At 40.3% G+C, this 27665-nt stretch overlaps 1 long non-coding RNA gene across 1 annotated transcript in view; it reads right to left on the minus strand.

The window, feature by feature from the left end:
• Window positions 1-27665, minus strand: part of LOC142035059 (uncharacterized) — a 222602-nt gene that overhangs the window by 59602 nt on the left and 135335 nt on the right. The window lies entirely within an intron of this gene.

Genomic DNA, 27665 nt, shown 5'->3' on the forward strand with positions numbered 1-27665 from the left:
ACTGGCAGAGGAGAAACTCCTTTCCTAGCCTGTGTTTCATAAATGCACCATAAATATTCTTCTTTGTTTCAGTGTTTGTTTACTTCCACTACCATTTCATGCAGCGAGTCCACGTGTGACTTTTTTGGTTTTACCCATGACTCATGAAATGGGCAAAACCACCAGAAATCCATAATCTTAGGTCCCTGAGCAGATTTTCTGCTGGTGGGCTGGAAAACCTTTACCCCCATCCTCAAAGCCTCCATTCTCGGATGGTGACACACAAGTCTGCGAGCTGCGGGTTACGTCAGGGACAGCCCAAGGAGTTTTGACCTAATTCAACTGTGATGAGTGGAAGTAACAGGAGCGAGAAAGCAGGGAAGCGAAGCACACAGCTACGTCTAGCGACCGAAGGATTTTCTCGCTGTCGGCTCACAATTTGTGGCCCACTAAGTGCCTCAAGAAACTCATTTTCAAGTTTGCACTGGGAACGATGCTAGAGGTGAAGGGCTCCAAGCCCTGCAAGGCACTAATAGCCAAACAGCCAAACAGCCTTTACAAGTTTTAACAAGCGATGGAAAAGTTAGAAAGTGGGGTCATGATTTTCAGGTATTTGAAGGCCTGAGTTATGTTAAGAGTCTAGAACAGAAATGTTTTTCTTTTAATCAGATTCTGAACCAATACTTGCACCATCCCAGCAAAATGGCACTGGGCTACAGTTCAGTAAACAGAAAATACCAAAATGCTGATATGTAGAGTAGCTCCAAGTGCCTATTAAAAGTCACATAGCACACACGTGCCTTTACACATTACAGACATTTTATCCAGTATCACTTGCTGGAATAATGGTGATCTTGCTTTTCTTTCCAAAAGTGAAAGGTGTAATTCTAGTGCTTTTTTGTGAACTTTTTTGAAACAATGACCATTGGTTCAAATTATATCTGGAGGAACAATCTGACTTGCCTGCATTTCCATTTATTTATGGTTTACATTCAGCTCTCAAAATGTGGTTCCAAACTACTAAACCCACAACAGCTGTTTTCAGAAACTAGCATTTCTTATCGTTCGGTATCAAGCATTAGAGCCCATTAGAGTATGGAAGGAATGCCACAAATGAACCAGGTTCCTAGAGTCCTAGGAGATTTGTTTCAATTTCTAATCAAACTGGTTCCCAGACTTAATTCAATCAGCCTTTATTTTTCCTACATGTTGGCAGGAAAAGGACTTTTTTTTCCAGAAGCAATTACTGTAAATATAAATGGCTAAGCACTCAAGCAGTATATTAACAATTCTAAATCCTTTTCTTCTGCTCTTGATCATAAAAACCCTTCCTTCCCAGCAACAGTAATGCCCCTCTTTATAGCATAAAAAGTATAAAGAAAGACCATCTGGGCTAGCATGCCTGCCTTTTTCATACTTACACAGATTCAAGGTGACCCCTTCCAAAGTTTCAGACTCCCTGATCTCTTTAGAAATAACTGGAGACTTCTTACAGCTTATCTTATGCCCAGGATCTTTTGAAGCGCATCAGATGTATTAGACATGATGGAAGAAGAGGAAGGAGGGGAAATGAAATTAATTGATACAGTGTTACTACCCGTGTTTATTTCAAGCTCACTTGGAAGAAATTTGTCCAGTTAGAGGATAGTGACTTCCCATATTACAATCAACAAGGGAACCAAGTACATAAGTAGTACCGACTTTCGCTGCTAAAAGCAGTGTGCTACTGCTTTAAATGGTAATCATGTGGTGACACGACATGCTTAAGTGTTGAAAAGAGCACCCCACGATAATGAAAAGTGACACACTGCACATAGGAGAACCTATCTGCAGCTGGGAAAAGCATTAGGTTTGTATAATGGGCTTCCCAGATAAAACAGCATAGACAATTGGAGTTGCATAAATATATATACACACACTGAGAAAGAACGGGATAGAAAAATAAAGGGATATAGGTTAAATTTACAACAGTGCAGAAGTTGCTTTCTAGTACTTGGATCGAAAACAAACTACACTGAGTGTATAACCATGATCACAGCTAGTACCATAGAATACTTGTTCAGTTCTGGTGACAAACTTCCCAGTGGTTCAGTATGTTTATGGTATTTCAATCACCAGTTTGATATAAGCACAGCAGATTGTTTAATCACTTTTACGCCCAATAAGCAGCCTTGATTACCTAAGAGGGAGGAAGTATATCTAAGAAACTCAAACAACTTCTACAGGAAAAGCCTTTTTCCTGTACTTCAGATGCACCAGCCTAAAGGGCTGGGAGTGTCAGCAGTCCCTGACAGAGGAAAGGAGGAAGGTTACTAAAAGGTAGGCGCCCTCACTTTGCAGCACCTCTACAGAGAGCCCTTTTCTTGGCACCAGGTAGCATTTAGGAACGTATGTTTTGGTTACATTTCCTTTTCCTGTTATCGTTTTCATGGGTAGCCTCAGACGAACAACACACGCAACTACCCACGCACGGTGTGAGGTGGCAAGAAAGTCCGCTTTGCAGGAAATTCCCCGGTTATCCTAGGTTAATGGTGTGTTTTAAAAGAAGGCAAGGTCACTCCTTCATAATCCACGTTAAAAGAACATTGGTGTTACAACGCAAAACCACCCAGGCAAAGAAATATAAAGACTATAGAAGAACGGACAGGCATTATCCCTTCTGGGACATCAGCTCAGGTTGAACAGGTATCAGCGAGGCAGATCTCTGCATTCCTTCCCCTTTGTAAATTCATAGCACCATCCTCGCACCCCTTCAGCGCAGTTTTTTAGTGTAAAGAATAGTCCTATGGAGTTTTCACGCCCAGTGAAAATACTGAATATAAGTGTATTAAGCGGACTAAAAGAACATGTCAGGACCATGTCATCTGCAGTAAAATAAAAAGACACAGCATGGTATTTATACTTACATCATAACTTTTACTTCAATGACTTGGTTTCATCACATTTTACGAAAACACCCTACCTTTTAGGAATTTTTTGCTTATTTATTAACACCTGGCTACATTGTTTTCCTTTCCTTACGTTACATTTCATTTACATCATTTCATCAAAGATCTTACATTTGCTGACATTGCTGAAAGTTACTTATGTTTCTTCCTCATTTATTCAAGTCAATTTCTCTATTATTATTCCAGATTTTCATTCTATTTTATCAACATAAAGGCAACTCTTCACATTTTAAGCAGAACATCTTGTATTTATGTGATTTTGTTAAACGTTTAATTGGACATTTTAACAATGTCTAGTTGTTAGGCAACAATTTACGGTCAGGATTGATTACAAAGGAAGCTCCTAGATCACAAAGGTCCCAATGCTTTTGAACGGTTTCTCCCCATTTTTGTCCATGCATGCTGCTGTATGCATAAAGGGTGACATCACTCATCTGCATTATTGTGCTGTACATTCATCAAAGTACTGATTAGAATCTAAAAGTTCTCAAATAGCAGTAGGATTTAGTAATTTGTAATCAGATACATAAGAGTGAACAAAAGGAAGTATCAGTGCTTTCAAAGGGAGTTTGTGACCTTCTTGTGCAGGTTCTGCAATAACTTTCTCTGTTGATTTTAAGTTGTACCTGAATGGCAATATTAACAAAGTAGCCAGACGTATATTACAGGTGAGGGAAAGTTTTCCAGTCAAGTATCTACTGTGTAATTACATTTTAATATTTTACCATGCATTTAGGAATATTAGTACACAAGAAGGAAGACAGACATGAGCAGCTTAGTATGGTGAGACTGTCAGACTTCAAATTTGTTGTGGCTAACATTTCTAGCGGTAATTTTCTGGTTTCATATGGGCATGCTGCTGCATTGCCGCTGTTTTTTAATTAATCTGAGGCTGTGAAAGCTTTTTGTTGAGCCGTAATGAAGTCCACAATGTGCACGTGTTGGATACTATGTGAAAAATTTAATGATAGCTAACACTATACATCTGTAGTGGGTATGAACCCTTCCTCTCTAAGGACATGTCAAAGGTTGCAAGCTACATCATGATGCAAAACAAGCCAAGCATTTTATTTTTATTTCTGTCAAAAAGAAACCTCTTTCAATAGCGTATTTGTCTCCCTTTAGACTGATTCTTCTATCTGCATAAAATGTCAATAAATCATTCCATACTTGATTATTCAAGCACAGAGCATATCCCAAAGAAAGTTTACAGTTTCAAGTCAAGACATCTTTGTCAATGACCTCAAGGCTCTCGCAGATCCCAGGTGGAACACAGCTCTCTAGTTCAGTTCTCACTTTCAGCCTCCCAGGCAATACCTGTTACTTCCAGTGTATTATTAAGTTATTGCTTTGCTAACAAACTGCAGAGATGTTTCGATGATAGGCAGGAGTCTTTTCTCCCATCCCGCAAAGCCTGTCTCTCTCTTTTGAAGCTATCGATAGCATATTTGGGGGCAGATTCTCGGTCCCCACCTCCTGCAGCAAGATCCGAGCGCGGCAACAAGAACCCGCGAGAGTCTCAGGACTTTCCGTCCCGCGTGGGGGCCTGCCGGGACCCCACTCAGCCGCACGGAGCTGCTTCAGACTGTTCAAAATTGCGTTCAGCTGCAACATCCTCCCAAGGGCTGTTTCAGCAGTTGGGGCTTGCCAGAGTTCACAAATGGTTTAAGTATCCCTCCTGCCTCGCCTCGGCGAGGTCCCGGGCGTGCTCCCCCCGTGAAAGGCAGAACGAGAGGGTGCTGCGGGGGCCAGGCTCCCGCGGCTCGGCGGTACCGAGGAATTCCCTCGTGCACCAGTGGTGCAGAGGCAATGGATGCAAGCCAGGGATCTGGCTCAGAAACTGCTTATTTTAGATAGCGATTCTCCCCCCACACACCGCTTTCATTAAATGAAAATTACCATGTGTTAGATAACATTAAACTATCAGTGAGAAGGAACAGAGGGAAGCATTCCTTCAACTGGCTGGATACCGTGCACTTTTCTTAGGTTTTAAAAATTCCGTTTCAAACTGCTTCCCTCAAAATGCATAAGCGTCCATTCGCACAGCTCAAGGGATGAAAAGTTCCTGCATATTCCAGGAATACAGTTACTTGTCGGCACATACATGAATTTTGGAAACACAACTGATTTCATCTATTTCCAAAGACTAAGTTCACGCTGTATTATAACAGATCATTTCAGTAGGTCAGAGAGAACAAGAACTCAGGATCTGGAAGAAAGGTCCCTAATGGGGGCTCTCTGAATCTGCTGTTGTTTTCTGCTGCAGCCTTGTTTTTCAGAGCACCAGCAGCTTCCGCTCACAGAAGGGTCAGCAATTTTTTTAATTTTTTTTGCCATTCTTACAAAGCACATGGTTCCCATCCTGTAGCCCACATTCTGCCTTTGTTCACTGTCATTAAAGCTTCATTGACAACAAGCAGACTGAAAGGGGTGTAAATGAATGTAGAGACTGCCCCCCTCTTTTGTTTCCTGAAATCCAGCCAAAATCACTGCGTTTCATACATCCTGAATAAAATCATAAATCCTTCCCCACGGGGAGCAGGGTGTTCCCCTCGAAAGTTGGCCTGTGGTTGCAAACCACTTAAGGAACATAGGCCAGGTTTCTAAGGCTCACACTAAACCTGAGACTGAGGCACGTCTTAAGTTTTTTGTAGTACATAACTTTTGTTTCCTTTCCTCTGAAAACAATATTTTGCATATTTTTAAAACAATATTCCCCTCTGAATCTGTATACATAAATGTATGTAGCTGAGCTGCCAGATGCTATAAATTGTCCCAGCTCGACTGGACATAAGGAATCTATTCCGCCTTATGCAAGGGGAGGATGTGACCATAAGTGCAAAATTTCAAACCCATTTTTATACACAGCTTTACTTCTGCTAAGAAGTTGTTGGAGATTAGTTGAGTCTGACCTTCATGATATATGAAAATAACTTTGCCTTACTTTGCAAAGAGTTTTATATTCAACCTTCACCATAAAAATAACTACAAGAATGCACATAGGTTCCCATACTACTCACCTATTGATATCAAATGTTATATACTACTGTCTTGTAAATAAATTGTTTACACTGCAGGTAACATCATACTCTAAGTACCTAAGACAGAATTTTCACTTCTGTAAGCACACTCTAAGCCACATGATTTTGTCTTTACATGCCCACCATTTCCATTACCATCACCAGGTTTTTATGAGAGTTTCCAGTACACTCACTTCTCATTCAATGCAAAGTTCTTGACACACATGACACATGAAAAACAAAAATAATATTTTGCACTTCTTTAACACAGTGAGTAGTGGTAAAGTAATACAATCCAAGCATGCCAAGTCTCTGTTCCAGCCAATAAACAGATTGTCTCCCTACAGTCTCAGCGCAAAAAAAATTTTTTTTTTCTCACAATTATCATTATTAATCTTCTCCTGGATAGTATAGCCCACAGTATATTTATATGTTAGTGAAGCTAAATTTCGAGAGGGAGAACACTTGGCTAAAACAACGTTAGGCTTTCAGGTATTCTTGAGGGAAATCATGTACATAAAAGAGCATTTTTTTATATATATATATATACACATGAAGTCTTCCCAGAAAATAAAGAGATAGCTACTTCACTGAAATTCTGGTAATTATCCTCATATATAATCTGAAAGTAATGATCTATCATAGCCCATAAAATAAGTGAAGTCCGGTAAATAAGCAGTTCTTGCCAGAAGTCAGCATCTTTTTCTAAAACCTCTACTTGTTGGGTTTTGACTGATTCTGTACAGCAGGTTCACTAAGTCATTAAACCTCTTTTGTGCATGAAAGATCTTCTGCTGTTCCTGGCACCCACTGGTGCTATGTGGACACCAGGAAATTCCCATCTCTTTAACCAGGAATATCTGTTTCTTTTTCAGCTTGCACTGCAAAATCAGCAGCAATGGCAGCCCGTTCCGGGTTCATGTTCATCAATGAATCATGCCAGCCATCTCATTTGGGTATAGAATTGTTTTCTCTTAAAATAGGGGGACTTTGTCCTCTTTCAGGTTTTACCTTCTTTTTCTTTTTTTCCATTAACTGGATGTGAAGTAAAACACTAAAGCATTGTAGAATCTAGTTTATTATAATTCAAAAATACCAAACCCAGTAGTAGCTATCTTACATGCTAGGACCTTGAGTTTGTGTTACAGTATTGCACAGGAATAGATTTAGCATGTTTAGGATCAGGAAATTGCAAAAGCGGTTTAAAGTTACTGGGCACCAAACCCTAAAGCCCCACCAGATGCAGGAAGGTCAGACTCAAATTATTTGGCCTATTTCACCATTCTTATGTGCCCTGAACGACAACCTTTCCTGCTCAGGATTTTCCAGCTTCTGCCATGGGACTCAATTAAACAAACATCAGCCAACCTCTGACCTCAGCATGCATCTTTAATGATCACATTATTTGTCCATCCATAAAGTAAACAACTCTAAGGCCACAGTTGTCACCGTAACTTGGATAATGTGTCAAAGAGAAAACGGCAAAACTGATGTTATGCAAGCACCCAGCAGTTTTTCTAACCAGCAAAAAACTCCTAAAAGGAACACAATCTGAAGAACACCACAGACGCCAACCACACTTTGTCTTTCATGCTTTCTACTGTTACAAAATATTTATCTTCTCAGTGACAATCTTCTCAAAAGGCACTTTTCCCACATAGTTTGGGAGTTGCCTGAGCTTGTACATGTCAGAAACTACTGGCCTAATTCAATTAAACTATTTGCTATCCTTTTAGGAAGTCATCAGAGGTAAAATTGAAAAAAAATTAAAATATTAAAAAGTGCTCATCATGGCTATGAACAGAAAAAGTAGAAGCAGCCAAAGCACAGGTACATACTCCCTTCCCACCTGGGTCTTAAAAAGAAATTGCAAGTATTTGTTGTGTCACAGTACCCCATAATCATCTGCAACCACTAAAAGCTGTAGGAAAACACACTGCAATTTTTAGTAGCATTCACGGGAAGCATGGGGTAGACTTAGGGAAACTGTTTTACATTTTCATGTCCCATAAGTTGTTGCTGCTCATGAAAATTCTTCAAAATGCTCATTTTTTAATCTGAGATGGAAATGCATATCACTGACTCCTCTTCCCCTCATAAGGCCCCCTCCCCTTACTCAACACTTCACCTCTGACTAACTCTAATAGATTAAAAGGAGAAAAAGCCCCAAGTCTTCCCTATGCTACAAGATTGCATCAACTTATTAGACTTGTTTTGAGAGCTCTTCTTCATAAGCTATATTCTCAGATGCTCCTTCCTCTTTCCAAAAGGTATTGGTGCATCTTTAGCTCCTATCTAAGACCGCTACAGAAAAGCCAGCATGTAACTTTCTGTGCACAAGTACACTTAAAAGCATCAGCAATGAGCCTTTGTCAAAAGCAGAGGAGAACAGTCACTGAGACCTTAAACACACCGGCACTGAAATGAAAGCTCGGAAGTGCTATCCCAGATTTTGCATTAAATACTAGATTGTGCTTCTTTGCTAAAATTGGGAGAGGCTTAGCCTTTTCCCTCTCCTCAGTTTTTCCCAGCAATGCACGGGTAGCGCCCTGCTCTGGGAGAGCCATCTCCTCATGCCACCGCAGCTGTCCTGGCAATCCTCAGAGACCACGAAAGGCTCCGTACCGGAATGGGGCAGAAAGGAGGGGAGAGGGGAAGGCAGGGTCTGCATCTGTGCCCGATCTCAACACAGCAGCACAAGAGAAGGGACGGCTATATGAACTTCCATGTCACCAAAGCCTGAGCCAGGCACATTACACCCCGTAAGCAGTCCAATTTTTAGAGCCAAACATGAGGCAGGACTTCCCTCTACTCCTGCATTCCACAGAAATGCCCAGTGGCTGTCTGCAACTTGCTCATTCCAACAAATATCATCTCTGATTAAACTGTATAATATGGTAATTGGCATTTGAAGGGCTGAGGCATAATTCTCATGAGTATTATATCTCTTGTGCTCTGTGAAGGAAGGGAAAATGATTGTGGTAATCCACCATTATAGAGAAATGTGATGTCTGGTTTAAAAAGTATTTTACACTCTCCCTTTTCCTGGCTCTCTCTACTTGCAACATCTCTGTGGTGAATTTCTGAATTGAATGGGGGGGGGGGGGGGTGGTTTTATTGCTTCTGAGCCATAAATGAGGAAGCAAAGTCATTTTTTAAAATCAATTACCTGTAAAACACAGTATCAGATATTAAAAGATCTTTTTCCTTTATTTACTAAGGGAAGTTAAAATCGTTTGCTCTAAACATAGTCTCCTTCACTGTGGAAATATAAGTTGGAAGTCAGGGTCATTTTCTGTCAGCCACATGAGCTCTGCAGGATGAAAGCAAAGGTAGCAAAGGTTACTGGCTTTTGCTGAATTATGGCAAAACTGCCAATAGCATAAAATCACCTTAGCACTGGTATGCAAACAACGCGAAATAAAGCAAGCGACCAGAAGATTACAAGAGTAACCCTGGATGGTGAGCCACACACTGAGCTTTAAAGGAAGTGCCCTGGCGATGTATTTTGCCTTCGAGCTACACATTCTGCACACATCAACTACTCAACAACAGATAAGAGATTAGTACATTAGATTCATACGCTGAAACGGTAAGCCTTTGGGACCAAAACTGCCTCTTCTGTTTCATGTTTACATTACCTAGCACAAAAGGTCAATTCTCACACATTAAATCAAAATAGAATCATATTGCACTATTGATGCGGTGTTGCCTTATCACAGTGCATCTGATGATGTCTACGAGATGGCCTCAGGACAAAAACATCGCTGCATACTACCTGTTTGAGGTCAAGCTAATGGTCACGTCCTCTTTGTATATCCTTTACACACCTTTACATACATACACATATATGTATCTTTGTGTATCCTGATGGGGACACACGTGCTTAAGGCTGAATGTGAAAAGAGCTTCACAGATAGGAAAGCCTATGAGGAGGTTCCTCATCTTCTGTGAAGATATAAAGGCAACAGATGCATGCTGTGTAAGAACACTGGGTCTATGGGCACAGGCCAAGAGTCATCCTCATTTTGGAGACGCAGATTGCAGTCTGCAGGGAAGAATGTATTGTAGCTAACTGCAGAATATGGAAACTGTCCTCGAGGAGCTCAGTCAAGCTGAAATAAAACTATAAAGGTCTATGTCAAATAAACATCACAGAAGTCTCCAGAGATGAAAGAACCTCTTCATTCCCACCTCAGAGAAAACAAGATGGAAAAGGGGTAAAAGAAAGGAGGAGGAGGAGGGTACCAAAAGATGCAATCTGGTGCTCTTCCAGAAGGAATGTGAGTCAGCATTGCCTCCTGTTAAGGTCTGTGGATTATTTACCACAGTCTAGCTAGCACTTAAACAACAAGAGAGCCTTGAAGTAGACACATGATGAATTTGCTCTCTCGAGTAGGCTACTTAAGCTACACTCTTGCGGTTTTTGAAACAAGAAGAAACACTCCAGTAAAGAACAGTGTAAACCATATCTCAAATTTAAATATTTATATTTTCTATATATTGCACTTGAAATTCAGGCTGCATATAAACCACAGATTTTTTGAGAGAAATGAAATAGTTATAGTTGGGAAATAATGACATGGAATTTAGCGAACATTGAAGAGCTGTTTCATACTATTAAATATCATCTTTAAAACTGCATGTCAGTGACTGACAGAGATTATAATGCTTAGGCTTAAGGGGAAATGAGATGATAGGGCTCTTACATTTACTCTTAAGTGAATCTGCAGCCAAGTGCTCTAAGGAAAAACACAGTAAGTCAACTCAGCATCTGCAAGATCAATATAATGCCTTAAGAGGAAAAAGTTCTCTGTTTAACTTATTTTTCTCCCACAGGGGACCGTGTCAGACTGTTGCAGGAAGCAGTAAATTGTAGAGTTTGTGGACTCTGTTCAGGCACAACAAGAAATCATTGTAACTCAAGTGATGAAGTCGAAACTACGGGAATCCAGTGGAAACTATTTTTCATGTTCTGAATTGCAGCTAGAGTTGTGGCTTTAAACTATGTCAAATAAATGACACTGCTTGAGACTCAGATCTGCATAGCCTGAAGTACCAAGCTGAATATCCAGCCCTTACACTATATAATGAGTTCAAGAGTAAAAACCACTTTTCTTGGGACTAATTTGTTTCCACAGAGTATTTCATGACTCCAGGAAAGCTCCTGTCTTTCTTGATAAGAGAAGCCTAATCCTGAGTAGCTGCTGAATTCACGTTCGATTGCTATGAGTATGGCAAAGCGCTTAACTCACTCGCACCCTCTGCACAGTGCCTTGCAGTGCTTTGCGTCCACCCTGAAAAGTTTCTAGCTCACCTGATTGAATTCCAGAGCCTGAGTTTCAGTTAACCAGGGATGTAGGACAGAGTTGGGGCGTGAGACCTGTTACACAACATGAAACTGTGTGAAGGTAAAAAAGAAACCTGGACTTCAGTGATGATCAAGAAGATATCGTAACCAAGCAGTGTCGATGCTTCCCTCTAGAAGATTTACAGACTCCAGTGACAGACATGTCACAAGTGTCCAGTTACAACAGCAACAATACTCTAAAATGTGAAAAAAGGACTAGGTTGAATGAGGTGAATTTTAGGTTAAAAATCCTTAGAATTAGCTGCTGTAACTGGTTAGGAAGCTTAATGGGGTGCAGTAAACCATGGAGATTTTTTCCACCTTCTCTCAGAAGACAGTTTTGATTGACAGGTCTCTATATAGCACCGTGCAAGTCAACATGCACTTTATTAGCACTACATAATTGTTGTTAGCACCAGAAAGCGGCATGTTGTATTCACAGAGCTTAACGTACAATAAGCTGCTAGGTGTCAATGCAAATTTAACATGCTAAATCAGCTAATAAGAAAGTCAGATGCAGATGTAAGCTATTAAAACATTTGATTTTTTAAATTCGTTTTTACATCAAAGATGAATTCAGTGATTATTCCAAGGAAACATCATTATGTCAGATTGCAGGGCTTCACAATCTCTATTTAAAACTGCATTACCACAAAGCCATTGTAAAACCCTTAATTCCTCCTGTAATTACTTTTAAAAGCAAACACTTCAACCCCACAAAAATGGAAAGTACTTGCTGGAGAGAGACAGAACTGGAAGTAGCAATATATCATCTCCCATCCTTAACTCCACATTCTCGTTTCTAGCTTTTCGGAGGGCTGGGAGAGTTCTGAGAGAAAATATAAATATGAATAGAGTTTCCATGATTGTACAGAAGTTATATGCTAATTAGGTTGTGCTAACTGCACTGCATCCATTTTAGGATAGAACCCCTCTACTGATTCATATTACAGTATATGTAACATGTATTTTCCCTGCTAACACATTCTGTTATTGAATCACCTAGAAGAGCATGATGGGACAGATGAACACACAGATCAGCCAGAGAAGAAAGCACCTGACAGACCCAGTCAACTGAAGACGGTGGCCAACTATAAAGAAAAATTGTGCAAAGGCAAAAATCTGGGCACCTGGCTCGTCTCTCCCTCTCAGAAAAAAAAAAAGCGTTTCCAGGACTGCTGCCTATGAAGCCACATTGGAACACAGCAAGGTCTGCGAGAATCGGAGTCTGGATGACTTTGTGGGTCATGCTTACAAGCCCACCCATTAAGGAGAGGAAAGGACTGAAGAGCCAAAGGTGACTAACGAGACTCCTGAGAGGCAGAGGAGCGTTGGTGTTCAGCCACAGCTTCCCGAGGGTGCCCCAAAAGATAGCCCTGCTCACCAGCCCCCACGCCACCCTGCCAGATGGCATGCAGATGCAGAGAAAGAGAAGGGCCATGCCACAAGCTGTGGGAGAAAAGCAATACCTGTAGACAGGCAGGAAAGCACAAAAAAATGGTGAAACGATCCCGCAATCCCGTGTGCAACATCACCCTTCCCCAGGGGATGGTCTGGTAACACATTAATGAAGTGGAGTTTGAAGGACAGCATTGAAGTTACTTTCTGTGTGCCCACACATACTTAAGATGAGCTTGTTGGACAAAACAAGAGGTTGGCAATAGGGCCTGGTGTTATAGACTGGACGGAGACATCACGATAGTGACTAGCAGAGGGGTAAGGAAGGGCCTTCAGACCGAGGGCAAGCAGATAGTGAAGGGATGCCGAGGGAAGCGGGACGTACTCAAAACTATGTTCTGGGAGTGTAATCTTGGCAATCACACTCTGGAGGAGCTGCACAAGGGAGGACTGCAGTTGTCATGGAAAAGACGCGAGGAAAAGCCTAGTCAAATATTTTAGCTGGATAAAAACTGCCCTATCATTGAGTTAATGTAAAACAGAATCTGCAGAAGTTACAGCACAAGCATAGGTCAAGCTGAAGACTGAACTCAGATTACGGATGACAGGTTAGACCATGGCAATATGTACTGTGATCAAGAAAGGAAATACGCTTCAGCATAGAATTGAGAGAACGCATCATTTGACTTTTTTTTTTCTTCTTTTTTTCCTTTTTTGAAAAAATTAGCATGCGGTACTTGATAGCTGCTGTGAAAATTACCTGGCATGATCTTTAGTTGCATGAATGCCTAAGCTTAGCTAATCATCTTCAGAGAAAAATTATAGATAGGGATAATGGTCAAAGCCCTGAGGAATTAGTTGATTCGGTAACTTTCAGTACGGTGTCATGATTCTAAAGCTTAATACTTCAGTGCTACAGGTCAAAGGACTGAAAGCAACTGCTGTCTACTTCCACATGAATGTGGAAATCCTCCCTTTGCCATAACCTTAACTTCCCAGTTCCTGCTGTGAAGCTAACTGAGCTGGCCAGAAGACAAGAATTCGTCCTCATGAAAAACACTAAGGTTTTGGCATTTGCCATTCTGACAAAAATGAGGGATTTCAAAATATTTCACCACAGGGAAAAGAATGTCTGTGAGTTACTCCAGAGCAGCACTGAATGCACTTGTCCGGTGGTGATTCAAGTCTGCTCTCCTCAATTTCTGTAGCTGACTTTTCAAAGAAAGAGGGGAAAACATCCAAATCTTCCTTTTGGATTCAGCTGTTCCTCTGAACAAAATTTAAATAGGAGGCTGAATGTTTCCTTCTCTTTTAATGAAAGGCCATTATCTACGCATTCCTGAGATAAACTAAGGGAAACATAAAGCACGGTGATTTCTAAGTGAATCAATAAGGATGAAAGATGATGAGAACAGTTTTTGTATCTAGTATTGGGAGCATAACATCAGTTAAAAGCTGCACAAACTGCCAAGTGACTTAATACCAGACATATCTGAGGCACAAATGCTCGCCAAGTACGAATGTGCCACGTACAGCTGACAGAGAAATTGGGGCAGGAGCAGGGCACCCGTATGCCATGGAGTATCTTGTGGGTATGAATCCATGCATCACCTGTGCAGGGGATGACAGAAGCACCTCAGGCCTCCTGATTCCTCAATGACATTGCCCTGGTACCTTGGAAAAACTCAGCCCAGAGACAGGACAGCTGGGATTAGCTAGGAGTATCACTAACTTAACCATTAACACTATCTCTGTTGGCATCCTCTACAATTGCGGTATTTAGCTAATGCTGTTGAATAGGGGCTGAAACCAATCACGTTCTGGTTAATCTGCCTTGAGTAACTACAGCTGGCAGGCCAGAAGAAAATTATTCTGAAATTAATTTGTAGCGTCTTATAATAAAGGTTACTGTTATCCAGTAAGGAGCGTCCCTGAGCTAGCCCTGTCCCATGATCTGAGAGACTCTGAGGAATGCACAGGAGGAGGAGAAACTTTTTCATTTAAATACCTTCTGAATGTTTTCATGCTTTGCATCGTCCTCCTTTCTTTTTCCCAGCCACTCTGTTCTCACAGCAATTGAGACCCTCCAGTGAAACTTGCTTAGTTATCTGGATATTCTTCTGGATACATTTTCTTCATGGTTCAATAGATAAGAAGTTTTCCTGTTTAAACCTGTCTTTGAAGATATCTGTAGTAAAAATGAGGCTACTTTGTTTCATTATACACCTAACTGGATAACTTCTACCTGTTTCTTAAGCCCAGGACATAGAAGAATATATGCAGTTTTATAAGGTTACATAAAAAGTTATAAATGTCTTATGTAAGTATTTGACTTGTTCATAGTCAATGGGAACTATTTGTACACGTAAGGCAAGCAAGATTTATCCTGTAATGGATAATCCTTTCTTCATTTAATAAATAATCCTTTATTTACTTTTCCTCAGTTCTCAAAGTCAGTCTTCAGAACCTAAAAAAACAACCCATGACCTCATTACCTTCCCATCATGGTGCTGGAAGCCTAGGGATGATTGAGCTTATGTTAACCTGTTTGCAAGTAGCCGTTCAGCCTTTTTTTCCTCTCCTTTGAAACAGCATTTCCGATGAAGGCCGTTCAGAGAACTGCTGCGATGTTCTATATGTGCTTTGAACATGATTCTGCTTCATCCTAGATAAAACCCAACAAATTTAAAGTTTCCCATGAAAAGCATAGACCTGGCTCCCTATAAACATTATATGAGGCAGCTAGGAGGAGAGATGTCTGCTACTAAAGCTACTACTGGCCTGCGTAATGCTGAATAACACCATTAATGTTGACAGGCTGGAGACAACCGTGCCTGTGGTTCAGCTGACCTAAGCGGGACGTGGCTTCAAACTCACACACGCACACAAAACCTAGCTCAGAATCTCAAACAAGCATGAGCACGGTGCAGGCACAAGCACTACCAGCAGGCAGCACCCATTCCACCGAGTACATTCACTCATCCACGCCAGCTGGTTGCCGAGCCTATAACACAGGAGCCGGCTATGGCAAGGCAGCTTTTTGTGGCTGCTCCACTAAGACCCCCCAGCTAGTATTTGGACAGCAAAATGTTGCTGAATATCAGTGAAGGTCCCAGTATGGAGTGAAGGGTACAGCGCCATGGCCCTACCTGGAAGGGGACGTTGACCAAAATGAAAGCTGGAGTAGCTCCGGGGAGACCAGCTTGCAGCCACGTGAGCTCCTGGCAGTGGGCTGGCTCACAGGCTTCCCCTTGCTCCCCACCAGCCCAAGATGGCCAAACCGTCGGGAGGGTGAAGCAGGCACAGCCACAGGGGCGAGGCCGTGGGGTGCTCATCAACACGCTGAGAGTAGGTCAGCCCCGCTGCCTACCCTGCCTTGTCACCCTGCCCCTCGTGGGGCAGGAGTTGGAGGAGAGGAGAAAAAAATTGATTTCAAAAACAAGCATGAATTTTAGGATTAATTGCAAAGGCTGCCATTTGGGGTTTGCGTTTCACCAGTCTACGGCTTAGTGTGACTTAAAGTCTTTCTGATTTCAGACCTCAAAACCCCCCCACTGCACGTCAGGGCCATTGCCTAATTGGCTCCCTCAACTTTGAGAAGTCTGCTGTAAAGGGAAAGAAATTCTGCCTGGACTAAATGATTTCCTATCCAGATGAAAGCCTCTAAAACAAAGCAACAGCACTTTGCAATATATCATCATAAATTTTGACATGATTTATTTTAAAATGCTTATTAAAATTAGGCCCCTAATCCCACACTGAAGCATTTAAATCAATGTCAACCTTTTCCAAAATGGCAAGTATTCAACCAGTACCCCCTGAAATATATGGTGGCTTTGGTGACCAGCACTTTTGAATGTCAGGCTATTAATTTATGTGGCTATCTTTCAGCATCCAATTTTGCTTGACCTATATTTCAAAGATGTCTTATAAAAGCTGAAGAAGGAAGAATTTTAAATTCTGGCAACAATATAGCAGTTGCTATCAATGGGGACTTGATTTAGTAATAATGTTGTTGTGAAACAGACCATAAGATGATCTTGTTTAAAATGGGACAAAATAACTCATAAGGCCCCTTTTCTTTTTGGTAAATTATGTACAGTGCTGCCTGTATTCCAGTTCCTGTAGCATGCTTCCTACCATCTGTTTTCCATTTTTCTTTAATTTCCATTCATGCCCTTTGGCCTATTCCCTGTGTTCAGAAGAAAACAGTAATTAAAGTTGACATTATCTCTGTGCCTTTTCCAGACTACATAAGTTTAAGATTTTTTTTTTAATGTCCTTATATGCTGGCTCTTATCTTTTACTGCAAGATCAACCCTATCGTTATTTTTTTGAAGACCTTAAGAATTGTCACATAGCAATCCCTTACAGACTCTCATTGACCACAGCAATGAAGAGGTTTGATTTTCACTGCCTCTGATTTCCATCATTTCATTAGCACAGGTTTCAGTAAATATCCTGGTTCTTGCTAGGGTGTAAAAATTATCTTTAAGAATACAGAGCAATATAAGACTTGCACTATGTTTACAGCAAGCTCCTCTCACTATCAGTAGCCTCATGAGGTGAAACTCAGTATGTGCATAATTCTTGTCCCACAAACTGAGAATAACTATTTGTTTTCCTTCACAGCTACAGACAAAAAGATATTGTTGCTCATATCTAAGAGTAAACTGTGTATAAAAAAGCTGTTGCCCTGATAGACTGCTGTACACTGAGAAGTACAATCATTTTGAGTAATTCTGGACCTGCTCTTACTGGAATCGACTTCATTTTTGAACTATAACAACCACAAACTTTATAAGTCTGCTTTCACCATAAATTTATACACAGTGATTCAATAATACTAATGCTTTTGTCCATAGACTAGCTTGAACATAAAGAAATACTGGACTAGGTTGTTATTTGAACCCAGTAGTCATAGCATCCAAAGCAACACAAGTGCATTGGTGTGCTGGGAACAAGTAAAAGCAGAACCTTGCCAACTCTGCTGCCGTGGGAGCTTTCTGTAAGGGCAGAAAAGGAGAGAGACATGCGTGTCTCCTTCCCATTAGGTATATGCTGTAGGACAGACGGACTTTGATTCTCCAGCTTGAGAGTCATTCACATACTAACAAAGTTAAATGAAGGCTTTCAGCTGACAGATGAATTTGCCTTGGAATTGAATATCTGCATGATCTCTTTTTTATTTTTTAATTTTCATTTTTTAGCCTTAACAGCACCTTATCACAAGATACGTATGTAACATAACCCCATCACCACAGGATAAGAACAGCAAGTTACTGTCCCTTTCTCTTGCAAACTAACTTTTGACTTTCAGTTAGTTTTATATCAAGCCATATTTCATGACAATGGTGTCAAAGTCCTAAAATACAGCCTTTCTTTGACACTGGAGTTGTGTTATATGACCACAGTCTTGTGTTTTGTGGCTACTTTTTGCGGAGTCATATATTTTAAATTTGACAGATATATATATAAAAATCACCTCTAGGGAAAGGAGAATTGTGCTGTTAAAATCATATATATGAACTCTTCAATGATTTCCTCAGTAAATACTGTCTTACAATAGCTCCAGATAGTACATAGACACAATGCACAACACATATGAAAGGTATTTGCGGTACACCAAATAGTTAACTGAAAACACCTGGAGGATCCTCTCATACTAGCCTTAATAAAAGAGAAGCAGAAATTTAGAAGCCATATATTAGCTCCTCAAATACATATCAAAGAATGATTTGCCTTCTAATTCAAACATTTCTGTGTGCCACAAAATACTTCAGAACCCATAAAGCTCCATAGAAATAACCTGAAAACTGCAAGGCAGTGCACCTCTGCGGGGGGGGGGGGAAGGGGGCATAAAAAGGAGATATAAAAATTATATTAAAAGAATAATAAATAGAAAATACTGTGCTAACGCTTGCTATGTAATGCTGCTGTCATTAATGGAGTCATCCTTGGACAGAGATTTATACACATATATGCATAAGTGCATGTGTGTGTTTTCCTATTGATTTTGTGAGGGGGTTTTTGTAATTTAGATATATTACCATAGTATTTTAATGGTAAACTCTTATTTTCTAATACTAACTAGGGATTTCCTTGAGAGTTAGTTGGTTTAAAGCTTAGAAAAGGGATTATAACTTTCTGTTGAAGAAATCTGTCTTCCGTGAAACAAACATTAGTCTCCCAGCTTGCCAAGTGGAAGAGCTCAGAGCTGGCTAAGGATCTAGCCATCACCGATCCACCAAGTCCTGTGTATACTTCAGATGATCACTCCTTTCCCTTTCCATTTTCCCACGCCTCAGCAATCTCCAAAACACCACAGAGAGCTAGCGCTACAACAAGAGGAGAGAACTCCTTTCCCTCGTCGTCATCATCCAGATCTCAGCAAAACAAGCCAGTGGCACCGTCAGCAGGAGGCTCGGCACCATCAAGCAGGAGGAAAATCTTCCTTCCCTGTTGACTCATTCAGTGAGTTACTCCTCCACCCTTTCACTTCTTGCCTCTACACTCCTCCCCACTTCCTTGCTATCCTCCCCCTCTGCTCTTTCTTCTCACCATTTCACTTTCTCAATTCACTTTCTTTTTAGGCATGAAGAGTTTTCCTACCGTGCTGCCAGACTCATGCCCCCATGAGGACATGGAAACAAGGATGCCATCACACAGCTGGCTAGACCTGAGCAGCAGAGGGGGAACACATGCTCTGGCTGCTTCCATATTGACTGCAGATATTTTTCTCCTAGCTGGAAAGATCCATCCATTCCTCTATAGCACTGGATTTGTTACTTCCCCTCAATCTCTTTCCTTTAGCAAAATTAACTTCAGGTTTGTTTGACATTTAAGAAAAAAAAACCACAAAACAAAACCAACAAAACCCACAAAAAAACCCCAGTGATTTCTACCAGGTTGAATAAATCAAGCTGCATGCCATTTGTTTATTCCTCTGCACTGATTTCAGACAGATGTATATAAAAATTAGTGCAGTTAAAAACATAGACATTTGCTGTACTTCAGTTCAACACAGTGTAACTGTTGCTGGTAGGAACAGATAGGTAGCTAGGTAGATAACACAGCTCTAACAACCAGCACTGGGTTTGGGACCGGCGTCTTCCCATGTCTGACATAAGTGTTGACTTCAGTGGATCTCCTAAGATACTCAAAACTACACATACTAGTGAGTATTTGCTGTGTCAAAGGCATAATTACCAAAACCAATGCAAGCAAATATTCTTGAAAAATAAACAAAATAAAATTAATACAAATCTCCTATGGTCAATTTTCCAGTGTAGAGGTAAGGATATTATTTTGCAGTCTTCTATGTTGCAGCTGGTCCTAAAGTCACTTGATATTAATTATTTACTATTTTTGAAACTTGTCATGAAAACCTGTCAATATAAATCTTTACTTATGAAAAAGCTTCATATGTATTATGAAGCTTTTTTTCTAGTTTCTGGATAGAGAACTATGATACAAAATTAATCTTCAGTGTAGGTACGAGGGGTTTTTTAGCTTGCTACAAAAAAGTGGTTCTTTCCACTGTATTTTCTTTGGTCCATCTCACAAAATCTTTTTAGAAGCCTAAAGAGAAAGACATAACTGCTTGAACCGATTTCCTGGTTTCCACATTCCTCCAGTTTCCCAATATCATATCCTCTGCATATTTAATCTTTCCTCCCACTTATTCAAGGATATGGTGACCAATGTTGGTATCTCCACTCCAATTAAAGCGGAGTGTGGATTCCTTTCAAACATTAATTAGTACTACACAGAATGAGGATGTATTTAACTTCCTAGAAATACAGCTTGTGCCTGCAATATTCATCGCATCCAGATCAATAAATCATTTAAATCCTATGGGACTGAAACTTCCTGAGGTACAGAGGTCAGGCTACAGTGGAACTAGCAAAGTTTCTCGCAGATGTGCAATTAGAACATCTGTTTGTATCCTCTCTGTCTCTTAAGATGTTTGTTCTGTTAATTGTATGCAAAACATAACTAGCCATTGTATTTTTTGCTTTGTTCTAACATGAGGAACTTAGCGTCCTATATTCAACTTAGAGCAATTAGTCACTGCTGTATTTTTAATGGAGGGTATCAAGCTTGGCAAAAATTCAGATCACAGATGCTAGTTAACCTGAAAATACTTTCAGCCCTAATACAATTTCTGCCCTAAACAAAGAATAGTAGAGACTTGTCAGTTCACCGAATCACCTTCTTTTTTATGTTTAAATCCGATAAGTTTCTGTTCTGTAGCAATAAAAGGAAGCTGGTGGGATTTTATATGGCTGTTGATTTCATATGAGTGAAACTAAACAGCATAATCTGTTCTCAGACTCCAGTCTTGCAAATACGTACATATGCGCTTAGCTTTGATTTTGTGAGTAGTTTGCACATTCTCATCAGTACGTTTGCACTCTGCCAGCATTTGCATCATACAAAATTAAAAGTGTTGTAAATGAAGCTCTGTCCACAGTGGTAGATGCCTGGTAAGTGGAGCCAAGGCCTCTGAATCTATTCATGCAGCACAAATATTTGCAGGACGGAGGTATTACGAGGCAGAGGAAGCAACATGACTGGAACACCAGACTTAAGAGTCCAGAGTCTTCTCCAAACTGCTGTTTACTTATGACAGGAACTTGGCATGCTCTTTAAGTTCCCTTTGTCTCAGTTCCTCTGTCCATCTCTGCAAAACCAATTAAGATCCAGAGATGAGAACCATTTTTTTCTAAGTGCTAAGCTCATTATTATTGCTCCTTTGGGGGCAAAACTCCCTTACTAAAGAGGATTAGGATGCCAATTGTCACTTATTAGAGCTAACAACATGCAAACTTCACAAATTCATGTGCTTTTGCTACCTCTGTTGTTGACAAATAACTGTAGTCTCTTAAAAGGAAGCACGGTCTAACTGGCTTGGAATTGAAAACCAAAACTTCCATGGGCTTTCTTGCATTCAGGAGAGGGGCATACTGACCTGAAGGGCCCAAGGCAACAACGGTTGAAAGCGTACTGATCCTCCTCCCTCTGATATCACTACCCGCTTCAGACGGTACCAGACTGATAGCAGCTTTGTTTGCCGTGAGCGGACCTATAAATTATTTTCTGCTTCACCTGCCCTCTTAAAAGTGTAAGCATTATTTTTCAACCAATTATTTCTCAAATGCATAATCATTAGAAATGTCAGTAAAATAATAACTCGAGGGTGCTTCCTGTTAAATTTGTTAATAACCACATCCTCTGCTAATAAACACCTAGGCCTTTGGCCTCAAGTTTATTTAGCCCAGGATATGGGTATTATTACCTCATTAAGAGGAAACACCCTCAAGATATTATTTAAGTATCTCCAGAAGGAAAAACAGCTGAGTGAAAAGGATGTATAGGCCAGCTGTTTAAAATTCACTGGGTAAGGCAGTTTTACAGGTAAGTCATCAAAAAATTAGATTTACATTACATAAAGAAATACTTTTTTCTTACATTATAGCATGCAGTTACCTGTGTGTTTACAGGAACAAGCTGAAGGCACGGAGAGCTAAGGATTTGCCCTGAATTAAATTTCCTGGGCACTGAGCATTTAGCAATACGATGATAATTATTAGCTTTGATATTCTCCACCTTTGCTGTTATGCTGGAAAACATTGGAGACACTTTGCTTTGCTTTTCCTCTTAGAAAAGGCAGCTTTTAAATGAAATGTGATGAAGCTGTTCCTATAGCGTTGTTCCTTCAGTTCACATGCTTAAATCTCAGCATGTGGGTAAGTTTTCGTTGAATCCAAAGCTGGGATATTAAGCATTATTGTATCCTTTTGAACAGAAACCAATTTAAGATAAATTCTTAGATACATTTACAGGACCAAATTATACCTTTAAATAGTGCAGCATCAATTTACATATTCTCCAGATAGACACATTGTTTTTAAAAAGTCTCTTTTTGTTTAAATATTTTTTCTCTTTTTTTTTTTTTTTTATTCTTAATGATGAAAAAGTAATGTTAGGCAATTATATGAACAATAAGTCTTAGTGTTAGGTATGCTCCTAAAGAACAAAATGTTTTATATATTTTCAATGCATATTCATTTGAAGAATTACTTTTACACAGCAATATTTCAGTGGAGGCAGAGACTGAACAGATGCTCTCACTTCAGAAGTCATGATTTGAAAGAAAATTTTAAAGATGCTGACTGCAGTACTCAGCACTATGTGCAAAGAAAAAAAAAGTCTAAAATTTGCAATGTGAACTCCACTTCTAGTGGAACAAGAACTTGAGAGTCACGGCTAGGAATGGGAAATGTTATGAAATGAGATTAGTTCAAAGAGAACTGTATTTGCAGTATACATCAGTTCAAGGCAACTGCTTTGATTTGGCATAGCTGTATGTCCAAAAGCACATTTTAAAAATATGGTAATAATGACCAGCATCAAATCAGTGATTGAAAGAGGCCTGTTTCCCTGCTTTGTGCTCTTTCTCACAACATGGAAAGTCAAGTCCACAGCGTCCTCACTGACACACTGATGAAGCACAGCCTAGTTAAGTGACTAAGTCCAGAGATGGACTGAAAGACGGCTGAACTGCTGGGCTCAAAGGGTTGTGAGCAGTGGCATGACGCCCAACCAGAGGTCAGTCACCAGCAGAGAGAAGATGCCGTGACAATTTTATATTTATTTACAAGTAGTAAGTATTACAGTAATTACATACAATACTTGACTCATCCACAGTCAAAGATCAATTCTGTCCTAGACCCAGAGGCATCATGGAGGAATTCTGACAACCATTTTGTCGTATTTGTCACGTACGGTAACGCCACAAAGGTTTCACTCAATAAGCAACAGCGAGAGCCGCTTGGTATTCACACAACTACTGCCCCTCCATTTTCAGCCGCAGCTCACTCATAGCTCCCCAACTGGGATATTCACCCGCTTCCTCATCAAGCATTTGGAAAACAGTTAAAATAGGTAATGCCAAAATAGCACAGATTCCATATGCCACATCAGTGACAGAATCATGGAAACTTTACCCTTGTTCTGGTGAAGGTCTGAGGATGATTTTTACTACAAATAAGAACATCATGATGCTAATGGCTCCAAATGTTTTTACAAATATTATTTTACATATGTTCAAGGTCCAACAAAAAAGCATCCAACACAAAATAAACATACAGATTTGCTGCCAAAAGTCATCTTGTTGTCAAAGACTGGCACATCATTAAGGATGAATTTCCCTCATTCTTGCGAGTTTCCTGTGAAATTCCCTGCGATTCTTACTGAATCACAGAGGAAGCTCCCAAGCCATATAAAGTGTGAAAATAGATGCCTTAGTAGAACTCGTTCATCAATACATCCAAACAATTTTCCCTTCTGATTTTAAACATGAAAGGATTAAAAATATTCCACAAACACAGGGCTTTTGCTTTCTCTCCTCCTCTTTTTCTAACAGAGGCTCTGACACAAACATAAACATAACCACCAAAAATTTAAGTTCAAGTCTATTCCCATTAAAAACAAACAAACAAACAAACAAACCAAAACGCATGGCCTTATTGAGCTTCAGTTTCTTAGCTTGCTGCACAGGATCAATGTTCTAATGTAACCATTTGCTTTTCATTTTTTTTTTCTTTTTCCTACATTGTTGAGCCTTCTGCCAGCTTTTCAGGGTTATTTTGTATGCAGCTGTCATAGAAAAGAGGAATGGATACACTTTTAAAAGAAAAATTATTGTGGTTTAGATCTGATAATGTTCCCAATCTGAAAATCAGAAAATAAAATTTGACAACATTAATCTTTTTCATGCCAGCACATAAAAAATATATAACATCGGAGCAGAGGGAAGACTCAGGAACAACTCTCACAGCCTTTGGAGAACCCAGCAGTGTCAGAGATGAGAACCATCAGTTAAGAGGAAGAGGGAAAGGGCAGCAAGGGAAAAGAGACAGAAAATAAAGCTGGTTAATTTGAGACACCCAAAAGGTCTCTGGAAGGGACTGGTCACTGTGCCTGCCTAGCTTAGGGAAGGAGTAGGAGCTGATGGCTGTTCTGGCACAAAAGAAAATCTCACTAAATTAGCCATTAAGGAGGACGACAATGACAGAGGGTGTGCAGAGCCAGCCGAGCAAAGCTGGTTTTGCAAAAGCAGAGGTTCCACTACAGGGAGAAGAACTGGCAACCCTTTGACCTCTGAGCTCTTCCTGATCTTACTGATCCATGTTTATGGCATTAGGGGCTTGACAGCGGCTTTCACAGGCCACATCACCATCTTCCTAAGTATTCTTCTCCAGAGCCACACAGCCAGGTTTTGTAAACAGTGTCTCCATTATCCATGGATAGAATATGACCGTAGGCAAAGGGTATTCAGGAAAACCCACTTGAAACCACAGGTCCTGCACAAACACAAGTAGTGAACAGAGTAAAAATGTCATTTCGAGAAGAGTACAGAAATGTGGTGTGGAGAGTGCCTGTATCTATCAAAAGAGAATCTTTTTTTTATAGCACCTGCCTCTTCAGCACCTGCCTTCATTTCTCCCCTACTCCTCAAAAAGGAGATCGCTGCAGATAAAATGGTTTAATTGTGTACTAATAAAAATACAGTAATTTTAAAGTGAATAAATAATTTTAAAAATCAATCGATTTTTGGAAACATAAGATTTAGGGTGGCTTGGTCACACCATTAGCTCTCCTAATGCAAAATGCTGGAAAACATTACTAGTTATATTGAAGAAGGAGGCCTATAACATACTTATCCATATAATATAGGATGCTATGAAGGGATGCAAACTCTGTTACTTTTTTTTTAATTATTAATATGAACTTAAAGGATTACCATGAATTTAGCAGGCAGCCACTGCTAAGTAACACAAAAGCAATTTTTTTATTTTCTGAGACCATAATTTTTTTGTAATTTTTGCAAGAGTCATTTAGAGAGCGCTATGATATTACCTGATTTGAATTTTACATGGATGCCAGCATAGGCTCTCAGCGTGGAATTACCCCTTAAAGATAGGAAAGACTGTCAGGCAAGATTACCTGCTTGCAAAAGATGGTTTTAGGGGAGATCTTAAGACGTCCTTTCTCTCCTACAGAGACAGGACTACTACAGGGGATATCTGCTCTGTATGTGTAGCACTATGGATTATGACTGTTCTGCTTATTGCATTAGTTTACTAATTATTTATCTAAATAATTTTACTAAATTATTTATCATTCAAAACTTTCTTGAAGATACTGCAGTATTTCTGCAGATGTTTCAATGCAAAAGAGAACACAGAGGATCTGCCTGTCATAGATACACAGGGCCTGGCATGCTGTAGTACACACATGAATCAGACTCAGCTCAGAAATCAGCATTTTATGTATACAAGTACTTTTTGCCTTTGTTTTCAGTTTCTGAACATGTTATGATTCAACAGGAATGAAGTCAGGCAATGCAAGGGGAAGCCCAAACAATCCTCTTTATTGACTGGCAGTCTTCTGCCAGAGGATGTTGTTACTATTGCAGGGTAACTTTGATGCAATTACTCCACAGAGCTATCTTATAATTTATATATGCACACATTAAAAAAAAAAAAAAAAAGGGGGAAAGAAAAAAAAATGTAAAGAGGCAACACCTGGAAAGAAAACAGGTTGGAAAAGGAGCAAGAAATGTTCAAAACCAGAAGAGAGAAAACCACCCGAGTGCACTAAAACTCTGAACTCTGCAATTCATAAGACAGACCTAAGTGAGCCCCAGAGGACAAGCCTAATCACCGAGCTGCTCAAAATTCACTTTCTGTCTGCCACTTCTTTCTCTTTGGGGTTTCATAGCTTCCTGCATTTGAGTCAAACAAGAAGTGTCTTTTTTTTTATTATTTCAATATAAAACAACCAGGAAAATATAGATCATCCTGTGGGGAAAAAGAGCCCCATCCTGGCTCTCCCCTTATACCTCTATCATTGCTGACTAGACCCCCAGCCCTCAAACTGTGGAACAAGGCATCAGCCAGCACAAGTGTTAGTGGAATCTAAGTCTGAAATTAGGCTTTTGGATAAGGAGCTGATGCTTTCCGTCTCAAAAACCTGCAAAACAGAAAAACAACTCCTCCCTTTTGTTTCCCTGCATGTCCATTTTGTGAATGCGTACAATAAACGAGTTCAGCTTTTCCTGCAACCTCGGAACCTTGACCTCCCAGCCGAGCAGCAGCGATGGACCTGAAGTACCTTTCGGACAGGTTTGCTACCTGCGCTCCTCCTCGCTTGAGCGGCGCCCGGCAGCCTCTCGGTCAGCATACCAGAGCCCTGAAGGAATGGCATGTTTGTAAACTAAACAGGAAAGAGGAATAAGCCAGACACTTACATCACCTGACAGATATGTTTCTCAAGCATGCAAGTTCATTTAAGGCTTTTTCATGGCATGTGTTGACCCAAAATCAATAAATAAATGAATAAGTAAATAAAGGGGGGGGGGAGGAAGGAAGAAAAGGAGAGAGAAGGAGAGAATTGGTGTCATGCTCAACATGTTTTGCACCCTGTAAAAAGGAATTAAGTGACTCAAGCTCCCCACCCCCCTTCTCCCTTTATGTCTGCAAGTGAGCCCTTCTGAAATACTATAGCTACTGGCAGCACAGCAACACATAATAACATGGTAGCAACACATAAAACTGTCAGTCTTCAATGGAAATAGATGGTTAGGCTGAGGGGGTAAACAGACTAAATCAATTTGAACATGCATGTTAAGGACTGTGAAAGGGCAGAGTTTAGTGCTGGTAAGCTGGAAAACATTTGTCTCTGTCTCGTTGTATTTCCCTGCCATTCAGCGGCATCCACCCACAGGCCTCTCACTTGGCTCCAGTCAGACTCCACGGCTGATTAATGGCAGCTGGAGGTGTCCAGTAATTTCCTCACCTAATAATAAACTACAACCCAAAACAGGGGTTCCCCTCAGGCCCACGTTTAACACAAGCCTACTTACTACCAGGAGAAAGCCAATTACCATGTGTCTGCTCA

Source organism: Buteo buteo, chromosome 1 (genome assembly GCF_964188355.1).
Source record: "Buteo buteo chromosome 1, bButBut1.hap1.1, whole genome shotgun sequence".
NCBI classification, from domain to species: Eukaryota; Metazoa; Chordata; class Aves; order Accipitriformes; family Accipitridae; genus Buteo; species Buteo buteo.